Source organism: Pteronotus mesoamericanus, unplaced genomic scaffold (assembly GCF_021234165.1).
Source record: "Pteronotus mesoamericanus isolate MK-2021 breed Mesoamerican mustached bat unplaced genomic scaffold, CSHL_Meso_final contig_20, whole genome shotgun sequence".
In the NCBI taxonomy this organism is placed as follows: Eukaryota; Metazoa; Chordata; class Mammalia; order Chiroptera; family Mormoopidae; genus Pteronotus; species Pteronotus mesoamericanus.
Window position 1 is genome coordinate 69,269,394 of NW_026555085.1, and position 12,828 is coordinate 69,282,221.

At 34.7% G+C, this 12,828-nt stretch overlaps 1 protein-coding gene across 1 annotated transcript in view; it reads left to right on the plus strand.

Moving 5' to 3' along the window:
- Window positions 1–250: 250 nt before the first annotated feature.
- The window catches only part of LOC129067723 (amine sulfotransferase-like), a 31,215-nt gene continuing 18,637 nt past the window's right edge, over window positions 251–12,828 (plus strand). The window contains exon 1 of the mRNA XM_054569863.1: window positions 251–385. The gene's annotated coding sequence lies outside the window, so the exon portion shown is untranslated. The remainder of the gene's footprint in view (window positions 386–12,828) is intronic.

Sequence of the window (12,828 nt, forward strand, 5' to 3'; positions counted from 1 at the left end):
TTTTCCAGGAAACAACTATATTGCATTTAAACTGCATCTTATCCCCCTTGGAGACAAAATGGCAGAGACAACAGATTCCTTATTTTTTAGTTTCTCAATTACCCCCATTGAAATGAGAGAAACCGAGAGTGACATCAGCACCTGGATGGCCTAAGTTGTTCCTCCTCCCTTTGTTGATTTACAAGTATTGGACACCCATAAACAAACAAGTTTCTTTGCACAGCACACCAGGACATCTGAGAGATCAATCTATTTGTACATCCGAAAGGAACTGGATTGGATGTTGGCGGAGGCTATATACGGAACCAAGCGAGTCATGGTGGCAGTGGAGGCAGTGGCAGCAGCAGCAGTGGCTTCTTTAGCAGAAGAGCTGGAAGTAAAAGAGGTAAGTGAAACTCGATGGAGATGTTCAGGCTGCAGCTAGAGGGACGTGTTGCTGTTCAGCAGCACCTAGATTTCTGGGGCAGGAATTCCATGGCTAGGGAAAGGAAAAGGAAAGGAAAGAAAGCAGACAAGAACATGATTCCTGCCGCCTGCCTTAGAATATCAGCAAGAAGACCACCCACTGAGCTCACATGAGGCGCTCTCTCACTGGCCTGTGGGCACACTGAAGCCACAGGTGGTAAGCCCATACCTCACCCCAGTTTTTCTTTTATACCAGGCTTTTCAGGTGTGCTTCCAACTTAGTAGCAATTCAGGTCCGGTAAGAGTAACTAAAACTTTGTGCCACATTTTGAAAAACAAAAGAAATTAGAAAATAGTAAATCTATTAAGCTGTTAGAATAAAAGTAAACAGCCTTCCCTAAATAGAAAGGTATTCATTTCTTCAAATGAGATGGCAGAGGCACATTTTCTCAGACAGTATGAAAAATCATGGTAATACAGTAGTTCAAAAGGAAAGTAATAATTCTCTAGCAACAGAGCTCAGAGATGGTCGATATTTTGATATAAGTGATAATGAATACAAAATAACTGTTAAGAAGAAATTCAATGAGTTACAAATAAACTCAGAAAGACAATTCAGTGAACTCAGGAATTAATGAATAGAAGTACTTTGCCAAAGAAATTGAAATTATAATAAAGAACCAAACAAATTCTGAAGCTGAGAAATTAAATAAGTGAAATGAAGGGTATATTAGAAAGCACTGGAAATAGAGAAGATAAAATGAAAGAGAGAAGAAATGATCTGGAAGTAGGACTTTAGAAATGATTCCAGTAGAAGAGGAAGGAGAACTAAGATTTTTTTAAAAGTGAGGAAACCCTACAAGAGTTATCAGACTATTAAGAATGCCAATATATGACCCCGAATAGCCGCAGCAATTTTGAGAAAGAAACACAAAGTAGGAGGGATCACAATACCGGACATCAAACTGTACTACAAAGCCACCATACTCAAAACAATCTGGTACTGGCACAAGAACAGACCCATAGACCAGTGGAACAGAATAGAAAGCCCAGAAATAAGCCCAGGTCTCTATGGACATCTAATATTTGACAAAGGGGGCAGAAGCATAAAATGGAGCAATAACAGCCTCTTCAACAAATGGTGTTGGGAGAGCTGGACGGCTACATGCAAAAAATTGAAATTGGATCATCAGCTGACACCATACACAAAAATAAACTCAAGATGGATAAAAGACTTAAATATAAGTGGCAACACCATCAAAGTCCTAGAGGAGAACATTGGCAGGAAACTCTCAGATATCCCATGCAGCAATTTTTTCACTGATATGTCTCCTATAGCAAGGGACATAAAGGAAAGAACAAACAAGTGGGACCTCATAAAAATAAGAAGCTTCTGCACGGCTAAAGAAAACATCAGCAAAATGAAAAGGGAGCCAACCATTTGGGAAAATATATTTGCTAATGATACATCAGATAGAGGTTTGATCTCCAAGATATACAAAGAACTCACTCAACTCCACTCCAAGAAGACAAACGATCCAATCAAAAAATGGGCGAAGGACCTGGGCAGATGCTTTTCTAAGGAGGAGATACAGAGGGCCCAGAGGCATTTGAAAGGATGCTCTGCATCACTAGCCATAAGAGAAATGCAGATCAAAACCACCATGAGGTATCACCTCACACCGGTCAGAATGGCCATCATAAACAGATCCACAAACAACAGGTGCTGGCGAGGCTGTGGAGAAAAGGGAACTCTAGTCCACTGTTGGTGGGAATGCAGACTGGTGCAGCCACTATGGAAAGCAGTGTGGAATTTCCTCAGAAAGCTGAAAATGGAACTGCCTTTTGATCCAGCGATTCCCCTGCTGGGACTATACCCTGAGAACACCAAAACGCCAATACAAAAGAACCTATGCACCCCAATGTTCATAGCAGCACAATTTACAATAGCCAAGTGTTGGAAGCAACCTAAATGCCCATCAGTAGATGACTGGATCAAAAAATTATGGTACATATACACAATGGAATACTACGCAGCAGAAAGAAAAAAAGAATTACTAAACCTCGCGACAGCATGGATGGAACTGGAGAGCATCATGCTAAGCGAAATAAGCCAGGGGGCGAAAGACAAATACCATATGATCTCACCTATAAGCGGAACCTAACCAACAATGCAAAGAAGCAAGGAAAATATGACCAGCAACACTGAAAGGAAAAGAAATCAACAGAGACAAGAGGGAAGGGGGGGTGCAGGGAAAGGGAAGGGAAGGGGAAAGTCAAGGAACATATAGCAAGGACTCATGGACAAAACCAAAGGGGAAGAGCTGAGGGAGGGAAGAAGGGAGGGGGCAAGGGAAAGAGGTGGGGGGAAGGCAGAGACAAATGTATTTAAAAAGTAAATAAATTAATTAAAAAATAAAAAAAATAAATAAAAAAAAGTACATAAAAATAAAAAAAAAAAGCAGACAAAATACATTTTAAGGGAAAGATGGTAGCAAGAGGCAAAGGTCACTGTATAAAGATAAAGGGATGAAATATCATTGATGTACAGACGGATTCTTAATTGTGGTGATGATGTTGTGGTTTTGTTTTTTTAAAAGAACCTTTATTTTTTAGCAATACGAATTGAATTATTTACAGATGAAGTTATATGCCTGGGGTTTGCTTCAGAATCATGTGGAAGAGAGAAGTAGGAGTACAGATGAAAGGAGACTGGCCATGAGTTGATAATTGTTGAAGCCAGGTGATGAGTACATGAGGATCATTATACTGTGCTGTCTACTTTTGTTTAGTTTTGAAACTTTCCCTAATAAAAATAGAAACAAACAAAAATCTCATTATATCTCCTGAGTCAGTAGAAAGTCTTAATAGCAAGTTTGATGTGGCAGAAGAAATCATCAGGAAACATGAAGATATTTTAATCAAGATTACTTAATCTGAAAAAAAGGAAAAACAAAAGAATAAAAAAAAAAAACCCTGTAGAGATCCTCAAAGACCTGTGGAAAAAGGAGAAACAACAACCACCTCTAGGAGATCAGAACCTAGACCAGCTCTAATTCCTAGTTTTTAGCAAAATGTGCCATCAGCCAAGAGTGTCTGAGTTCAACCAGAGACCATTTTCTTTACTGTTCTGTTTCTTTGCATATGTCACTCTTTCCTGTTTCTCCTTTACTGCTTTCTTTGCTTTTTAATTGTTTGTTTTAATGAGTTACTAGAACTAATGCTATGGAAGAGTCTGTTTTTCCAACAGTATGTAGTCTTTGGTGTCTCTACTAAGAACTTTAAAAAAAAAACCTTGTTTTATATTTAAGTCTGGGCCAACATAGCTCAGTGGTCAGTCAGAAATAGGACAGAGATTGTGCTTAAATACCTTATGCTTGTAAATTTCCCACTTTTTCACTGTTATAAGATGGAAATAAAATTTAACCAAGTTCAACAACCATCCGTTTTTGTTTACTGTCTTCAAGTTATTTATTTTAGTTATTGACTCATGTTATTCTTTCTAATCATTAACAAACTTTGTCTTCACAAAACTGATTGTTTTTTACATTTATGGTCATTGCAAGGAAAAGACAGTCTGAATAATTGCAAAGTCAAATTTCTGTCACATTAAACCCTTATTTTCTTAGCAGTCAATATTTCCCCAGGGGAAGATATTTAAGCCTTTTGGATCAAATTTTTATTTAGTAAAAGATGACAATAGGAAAGATGAAATTATGAACTTGAAGCTACTAAATGCAGCTCTAAGTAAGAAATACAAGCTGACTTTGCTTGGTGTAGTCCCTACAAAATAAGTGTGAGGGAAGATGTGTCAGGGAGACGTTGAGTTTGTTCCAAATCAAATAGTGTGCCCAGTTTAAAGTCAACAGAGGCAAAAGAATTATTATTTCTCTTCATATATGACAAGAAATATTTGTTGTTGCAGAGTCACTACAATAGAAGAAAAGCAGCAGGTAAGATCAACAACCCGAGTGAATATAGAGAGAATTTAATAGGCCTTAGAATATTTATCCTTCATGGTCATTCTGTTTAGAAGACAAACTGACTGGATAGAGGGTGGACCTGTGAAAAGGATGACATACAAAAGTATCTCAAGAACAAACCCCAGAACCTACCACTACTTCTGTGATCGTGTGGTATAAAGACCTTATCAGTATCTGCCCATCTGAGGACTACAATGGCTGCTAAAATGTGCTTGGCAGAGAAATGAGTATTACATCTGTGTCAAGAATATTATAGAATTTTGGAAAATATGTAATCCTTCAAAGTTAATCTATTTACAACTTGCAGATATGGCTTTCCTTATTCGTCTTCTCAGTTCTTCTCATTACGTGTTTCTAAATTCTGTTTCATAAGAGACAATACAAATCAAAATCAATAAATTAACAAAAATGTCAAAGCCTCAATAGTAGTGCGATTAAAGTAGAAAAACAATGGTGTTGGGAGAATTGGACAGATACGTGCAGAAAAATGAAACTAGACTACCTTCCTACCCCACACACCCGAATAAATTAAAAATGGACCAAAGACTTAAATGTTAGACCTGAAAGCATAAAAATCCAAGAAGAAAGCATAAGCAGCAAAATCTCAGACATCGTTCATAGCCAGTTTTTTATAGGATGTATGTTCCCAGGCATGGGAAAGAAAAGAAAAAATAAATAAAGACTTCATCAAACTAAAAAGTTTTTCACAGCAAAGGAAATCGTCAACAAAATAAAAAGACAATCCACAGAATGGAAGAACATATTCACCGATAAATCTGATAAGGGGCTAATATCCAAAATTTATAAAGTACTTACAAAACTCAACATCAAAAATAAAACAAAAAAACCAATTAAAAATGGGCAAAAGACCTGAATACACACTTCTCCAGAGAGGACATATAGATGGCCAATAGGCACATGAAAAGATGTTCAACATCACTAATCATCATAGAAATACAAATAAAAACCACAATGAGTTACCACTTCACACCTGTCAAAATGGCTATCATCAATAAATCAACAAACAAGTGTTGGTGAGGATGTGGACAAAAGGGAATCCTTTTACACCGTTGGAGGGAATGCGGACTGGTATAGCCACTAAGGGAAGTAGTGTGGAGATACCTCAAAAAATTAAAAATGGATCTGCCGTTTGACCCACTGATCTCACTTCTGGGAATATATCCGAAGGAATCCAAAACACTAATTCGAAAGGACACAAGCATCCCTATGTTCATTGCAGCGTTATTTACAATCACCAAGATATGGAAGTAGCTCAAGTATCCTTTAGTAGATAGTAGATGAAACGACTATGGGACATTTACACAATGGAATTCTGCTCAGCCATAAAAAAAGAAGAAAATTTTACCCTTTGCAAGTATGGATGGACCTGGAGAACATTATGCTAAATGAAATAAGTCAGTCAGAGAGAGACAAATACCATATGATTTCACTTATGTGGAATCTAAGAAACAAACTGATCTAAGAAGCGATTCAGAGACTCAAAGATAGAGATGAGATGAAAGCTAGTGGGGGATAGATTTAGGTGGTAGAGGGATTGAGCAAAAAGGAAAAAGGATTCATGCATATGGACAGCAGTGTGGTGATTACCAGGGGAGAGGGTGTCTAAGGAGACTAAATGGTAATGGAAAAATATAATAAAGATTAAAAAAATAAAGTAGAAACAACTCAGCTTTTTGCACTGATGATTTCTGGGCATAAGAGAATCATGAGTGGAAAAGCAAGCAAAAACAGCCGTTTTTTTCTGGAGTTATTCCTAAGCAAGGACTTTGCACCCTCTCCAGGAGCCTTGTGGAACTCTGAGCTGGTTGAACCATTTATCATCCATTATTTGTGGTAAATGGATCACACCTTTCTACCTCTTGGGTGAATTACTGATTCTGAGATAACTGCTAAGTGGTTAATCACATTGTCGACTAGTTAGTCTTCATGTGTATCTTTCTCCATTGACATCAACACATATCAGACTTTTAGAAATTTTATACCATTTCTGGACTAATTATATTAACAATATATAACTGTAAAAATACAATCAAAAGAAGGTTTAGCTTCACTGGTTAAGTAATAACACTTACCATATAATTCAATATACTAAATAAGCCTAATTAGTTTATTATGTCTCTTTTTATTAGGAGAGAGATCTAAATTTTTGAGGTGTTGCAGGGCCCCTCTGGAAAACATTAAAGGTAGTTCAATGTCAAAAGACTTTATTTAGAATTCAGTTTTGGGGAAGTTTATCAAAAATATCAAAACATTTTAAAACACTTGATTAAAAAGAGTCCTAAGTCCCTGTGAAACAATACTAAATTATGTTATTTAATCCAAGTGACAATTATATAGTTCAAAGGCAAATACATAGGTTACATAGTTGTAAGCAAAATTTAGTTTTTTTAATGTGAAGATTCAGAGGTTTTTTAGGTGATAAAAACCTGATAAAGACAACATGAAGCAGAGACAATTATTTTGATAAAATACAAAAATCTTTGCTTTCTAGGTAGATAAACTAACAGTTAAAAAAAATGTTTCAGATTGTATCAAGATCAGAGCAATGGTCTAAGAAAACTTATTTTAAGTTAGTAATACATGATAGTTTTTCTTTCTTTGCTCTGTAAATAATTAACCCTTAATTTAAGTTGGCACAAAATGGTACTTGTTGCACACTGTCCAATTATTCTTATCTTCATGGTCATCCTTCAGAGCCATGACCAGGAACCAAATAGGAGCTGCAAAGTCTTAGCATTGGAACATTTTATTGATCGTGCTACACAATTAATGTGTGCTACCTCAATGTGCTTATACTTTTTCTTAAAGTATGTTGGAATATTCCAAATTTGGTAGTCACAGGTGTTAATCCTATAGTTGGCTACTAGTTAGGGCTCAAATTTTATTTAAGACTTTCTTTAATGAATATCATTTGAATAGTTCTTATTTAAAAATAACAAGGAATTTCTTCAGGATATTAAAATCATTTTTTAAACATACCTTATATTTTTCAATTCCCTGAAGATCACATACTGAAAGAGAAAAAGCAAACATTGAAAACAGAAAATTACACTGTTTCTGTTTTACATCCACTATCATCTCTTCATAAGATCCACAATCATATCTTCATAAGAAGGCAAGACTCTCAACTTTACATATTCATATCCTTATTCTGTAGTTATAACATACTAGAATATTTTTAAGGAAATTCTGTTTCTGTTCCTGCCAGGCCCTGAATTAATTAATTGATTCTTTTTATATGTCACATAACGGCAATCGGAAACCCAACAAACTTTTCGAAAACTAAAGATAAAATAAAATATGTGAGACCATTCAAGGACATTTAAAAAAAAAGATTATTAGAGTATTAAGGAAGAGGAGAATAAGGAATATATCTTACTACATATCTAATGGTATAAAACATATAGTCAATGTAGTGTGGCCCCAGTGAAAACATACATAAATGTCTAGAAGTGAATATTAGTACATGTATGAAAATAACATGTGACTTGATATCATGGGTGATTTATTTTTATCAGAATTGAATAATGAACATATGTGAAAGAGGATTAATTCACATTATGTTTATCAATTATGAAACTAATATTCTTAGTAATCTAAATATCAAAAATTTAAAAAAAACTGTAAAGGAAAGTATATATATCATACTGTTTTTATTCTAAGGAGAGGTCAAATTTTTCTAAGTAAGATGATAAATCTAAATGCCATAAATGAAAATACTGATACATGGAATTACCTAAAAGGGTAAAATTTATGTTTACAGAAAGATACCATTAACAACACTCCACTAGCTCACAAGGGTAATGACTACACCTCCTTCAGCATCTGGATCTCAGTCCTATATAAGAAAGCCCATCAGCCAGAGAGAGAAAAATGAAGAGAATTCGATGAGCCATTGGTTCACAGAGACATGTTTTCTTTTTTTTTCAACTTGTCTAGATGTGGTCAAATTGCCCCCCAAATTGAATGTATTCATTTTTATTTCTATCACTAATACCATATGTGAGAGTTCTTTTTCCTTTACACGTGCTCTCCGGCACTTAGAATCGTTGCTTACTTTCTGCAAATCTAATGAATATTTAGTTTTAATTTGATTTCCATGATTACTGGCAAAGAGAGCATTTAAAATATTTTTAATTTTTCATTTGATTCTTTTTATGATTGCCTATTCATGATTTTTGTCTTTTGTGCTATTTATTTTTTCACTAATTTATAGGAATTTCTATATATAATGAATTCTTCTTTCGATAGTTGCATTCATTGCAAATAATCTGTAGTCTATGGAATTTGGTCAACATTTAAATTTTTGTAAATTTCAAACTTAAATAAAAATCACAAAAACAGAAGAAAGAGTTCTCATGTGCCTTTTGCCCATAATTGTCAATTATTTATATTTTGCCCCAAATGCTTTATCATTCTCTCTTTTTCTTTCTCTTGCCTATTAGTGAAAATTTGCCCCTTTGTTCCTAATTAGTGTGGGCATATTTCCTAAGAATAAAGAAATTCTTGTATAGTTACCAAAGTCACAAAGTATAATGTTGATACAATATTATTACATAACCCACAAATACATACTCAAAATTTTTAATTGTCACAATAATACTACCCCATGACAGGATCAAGTCTAGAATCATTCATCAATTTTAGTTGTCATATTTTTTTAGTCTACTTTAACCTGGAAAGTTTCTTTTGTTTCTTGATGTTACATGACTTTGATATTTCTGAATAATACATGCAAGAATGTTGATCATCTTGATTTTCTCTGATGTTTCTTTAGTATAAATTAAGGTTGTACATTTGACAGGAATATACTGAAGTTATGTGCCCTCAGTGATCATATTAGAGGCATATCAGATTATTATCTCAATGTTATTGATGTTTGCTTTGATAACTTGGTTCATTAAAGTCTACAAGAGTTTTAAACTATAAATTAATATTTTGCCCAACACTAACAAATTAATAATTTGTAGGGATATATTTTGAAAACATCAGAATATTTTGTTCTACATTAGAACTTCCATTTACTACTTTTAACATAAATAGATGATTTTCCCATCTTTTCTACATTTACTACTTGGTAATTTAGGCCAAAGAAAATATTTGCCTTTCCACTCATTCATTTGTTCATTCATTCATTCATTCATTTGTTCATTCATATCATTCTAGATGAAGGGTTGTCTTACTACAGTGTAGGCCAAATGCAGCTAATCGCCTGTTTTTTGTATGACCTGTAAATGGTTTTATAATTTTCAATAACTGAAAAATAATGAAAAGGAAAATAATATTTTGAGACATGGAAATAATAGAAAAAATTATATAAAACTCAGGTTTGTGTGGAATCCAGTGAAGTTTCATTGATACACATTTTCATTCATTTACATATGTCTGTGGCTGCTTTTGTACTACCATGACCTGGTTGAGTATCTGTGACAGAGACTATTTGCGGCACTCCACATGCTCATTGCTTTGGCCTGTTGTTTGTCCCACTACATTTGACAACAATGTCATTATAACTCAGCTGTGTTTTGTGTGCCATGTGTGTAGTCATGCTTTTATTATTTTATGTTTTTATTATTAGTGCATGCTTATTATGGAAAAGACAAGAAAAGTAAATTTTGAATGTCATTCTTTTAAGGTACAGTGGCATGTGGATTACTGTTTATGAAGAAGTTGGTAGAGCATTGTATTTTAATACAACGACACTAGAACTGAGTTCACAGAATGCAGTATACATCAACATTGCCAGATTAATCAGTTATTACAATAATCCAAACTAACAGGAAAGGAATGGAATGGCACGAAAAATATAGATATTTCAAATAAACTATCTCATCACAGCAGAATTGCTTCACAAAAACAAAAAGTCAAAATGAGGCTGCAATAAAAATAAATTTCTTAGTAATTATTTGTTAGTCAAACAATGTAAGCTATTTTCTGATGCAGAGTTGATTACAGGCTTGACTAAGTTAGCTTTAAAGAGCAGGAAGACTGCGGGCAGGGAGAGTTTAGGTGGTGGAGGGACTGAGCAAAAAGAAGAAAGGACTCATGGTCATGGACTACAGTGTGGTGATTGCAGGGGGGAGGAGGCATAAGGGGACTAAATGATAATGGAAAAAAAATACAGTGAAGGTTAAATTTTTAAAAAATGTTTACAGAGGAAAGAAACTTGCCTAAGACTGTGAACTGACCCCCATGACTCTGTCTTCTCTTTAGGAGATGTGTATCACAAAGGAATGTTTTAAATTATTATTATAGTTTTAATGTTGTAATAAAGAATTGTGGAACTTTTTCTCTTTTTTGTTATCTAAACAACTATCTAATTTTTGTGATCTTGCCTGGCAAAGCTAAAGCATGTACTACCTGGCTCTTTCCCAAAGTTCATCCACCACTGGTAAAGGATCATGAGTTGTTATTTTATTCGAAGGGTTGTAACCATACTATCTTATTTCTTTCAGAGTCCAAGCTGGCTCTGATGTCCCTTTGATATGTCTTCAGTATTCTCTGAGTATTTCTTTACTTTGTGATATAAGATGTTTGAAGCCCATATGTACTTCTTGTCTCCCTTATGGAATCTGCCATCTCTCCTCATTCCTCTAAATAGAGAAAGGAATATAGTAATCAAGATTTTGTCTTTAAGTGTGCTCATTTGTCTGATTTCTCTTTGTTTTTATGTCCTTCAGTAGACAGAGCTAGGTCATAGAATATGCTATAATTTGATGTGATATAATGCGATACGCTTCTAATTATCTCAATTCTTCCAGCTCTTAAAAGATATAAAAGGACAAGCAAGGTGAATTGATTAAGTGGATTGAGGAAGAAGTTATTATGTTATAATTATAAAGGATTTTTTCAAATCCTTTCTTCTATTTTGGTGTTCAGTTAGTTGATTGGACAGACTGTTACTGGAATAAATCACACCCTCCAAAATCTTAGAAAACTAAGATTTCACAACACTGTGGAAAGTTCCACAGAAACAAAAGGGTTAGTGATAGTTTTAACGGCTATAAGTACCATATTATCGTTTGATATGGAAATGAGGAAGCTGAAACAACCCATTTTGTCACAGATGCAGTACTGTAACTCTTCTGCTAGTGTTAAATGCAGACTGGCCTAGAGGTGAAGAAAGGGAAATCACCTCAAGAATTTCAAAAGGCCCCTAAAGCATTTAGTTCACTAAAAATTCAAGTTATAAAATTAGAAATTCTTGGCTGGGCTATTCGTTTTCATATGTAGTTTACTCCCATTGATTTCTTTTTAGGTTATGCCCCTCACAAAAAAAGTGACTATTTTCTTAATTTATAAACATGATGTGAAACAAAAAAAAAAGGCTGAACATTTATAAGCTTAAACTACCTTCAGCTTAAGCCTTATATCCTCCCAGTGAAGGCTTGTGCATTGGAAGGATTAAAAACCTCCCCTAGGATCAAATTCTGCTGTTAGCAGAAACCTGAGAATCATTCTCAAAGAGTGTGGTAAAGTGGGTGGGGTTGTGGTGTGCAGGTGGAAGAGAATATGGGTGGATAAATGGTGATGGAAAAACATAAAAAGTGTAGTTTATATAGATAACAAATGACAGATGAATGGGAGAAATCTTCCATGGAGATGTTAGGACAGGTCTGAGATACGTTTCAATTATTGTATTGAATGCAAAAGAAGATAGGCTGAGTCTTCCATAATGTTTATAGGAGTGGAAGAGCATGACTTAGGAAGGACAACCCTGGGCATTGTAGAAAATGAAATTAAATACTTTGTGATTTTATTACATTCTTTGAATCTCCCATAGCCATAGGCAGTTCTACATAGGATGGTTCAAATGAAATCCTGAAAAAAGAACATCAGCCTGATGAGATGGGTCTAAAAGATTTTATGAACCATCCTTCATGCCCAAGGAAGATGTTGCTATGCCTTTCAAATTTTATACACTTTGGTTTTTGTTTTAGAGTTTCCAAAGTTAATATTATGCTGGGTACATTCAGTTCTCTTTATCATCTCCACTTGTTTTGAGTACTTTGTTTTCACTAGGCTAATCAGTATCTATTTCCTAATGTCAACAAAATATTACCTAATTTATTTATCGAAACCCAGCTACCAGCTGGCTCTAGAATACTACTCTTTGGACCAAATTTGTAGGGAGTATTTCTTTCTCAGCAACACATTAGTCCTTGCCATTCATACAATTATATGAGAAGTGGATTGTGCTTCACCTGCTGATGGGTAACGGGGAGTAGTAAAATGGTAGACTTAGAAGTGCTTTCAAGTCTTGTCGTCTGTTGAGCATATAACACAATTATTTTTCCTCCTCAATTTTATGTCTTCCCTCCTTTTCTTTGGGACTTCAGTGCAGGAATGAAGGAAACAGATGACATAGATTTTCTTTATACAATCACTTTCTCCCAAATTCACTAAGGATTTGCAAATG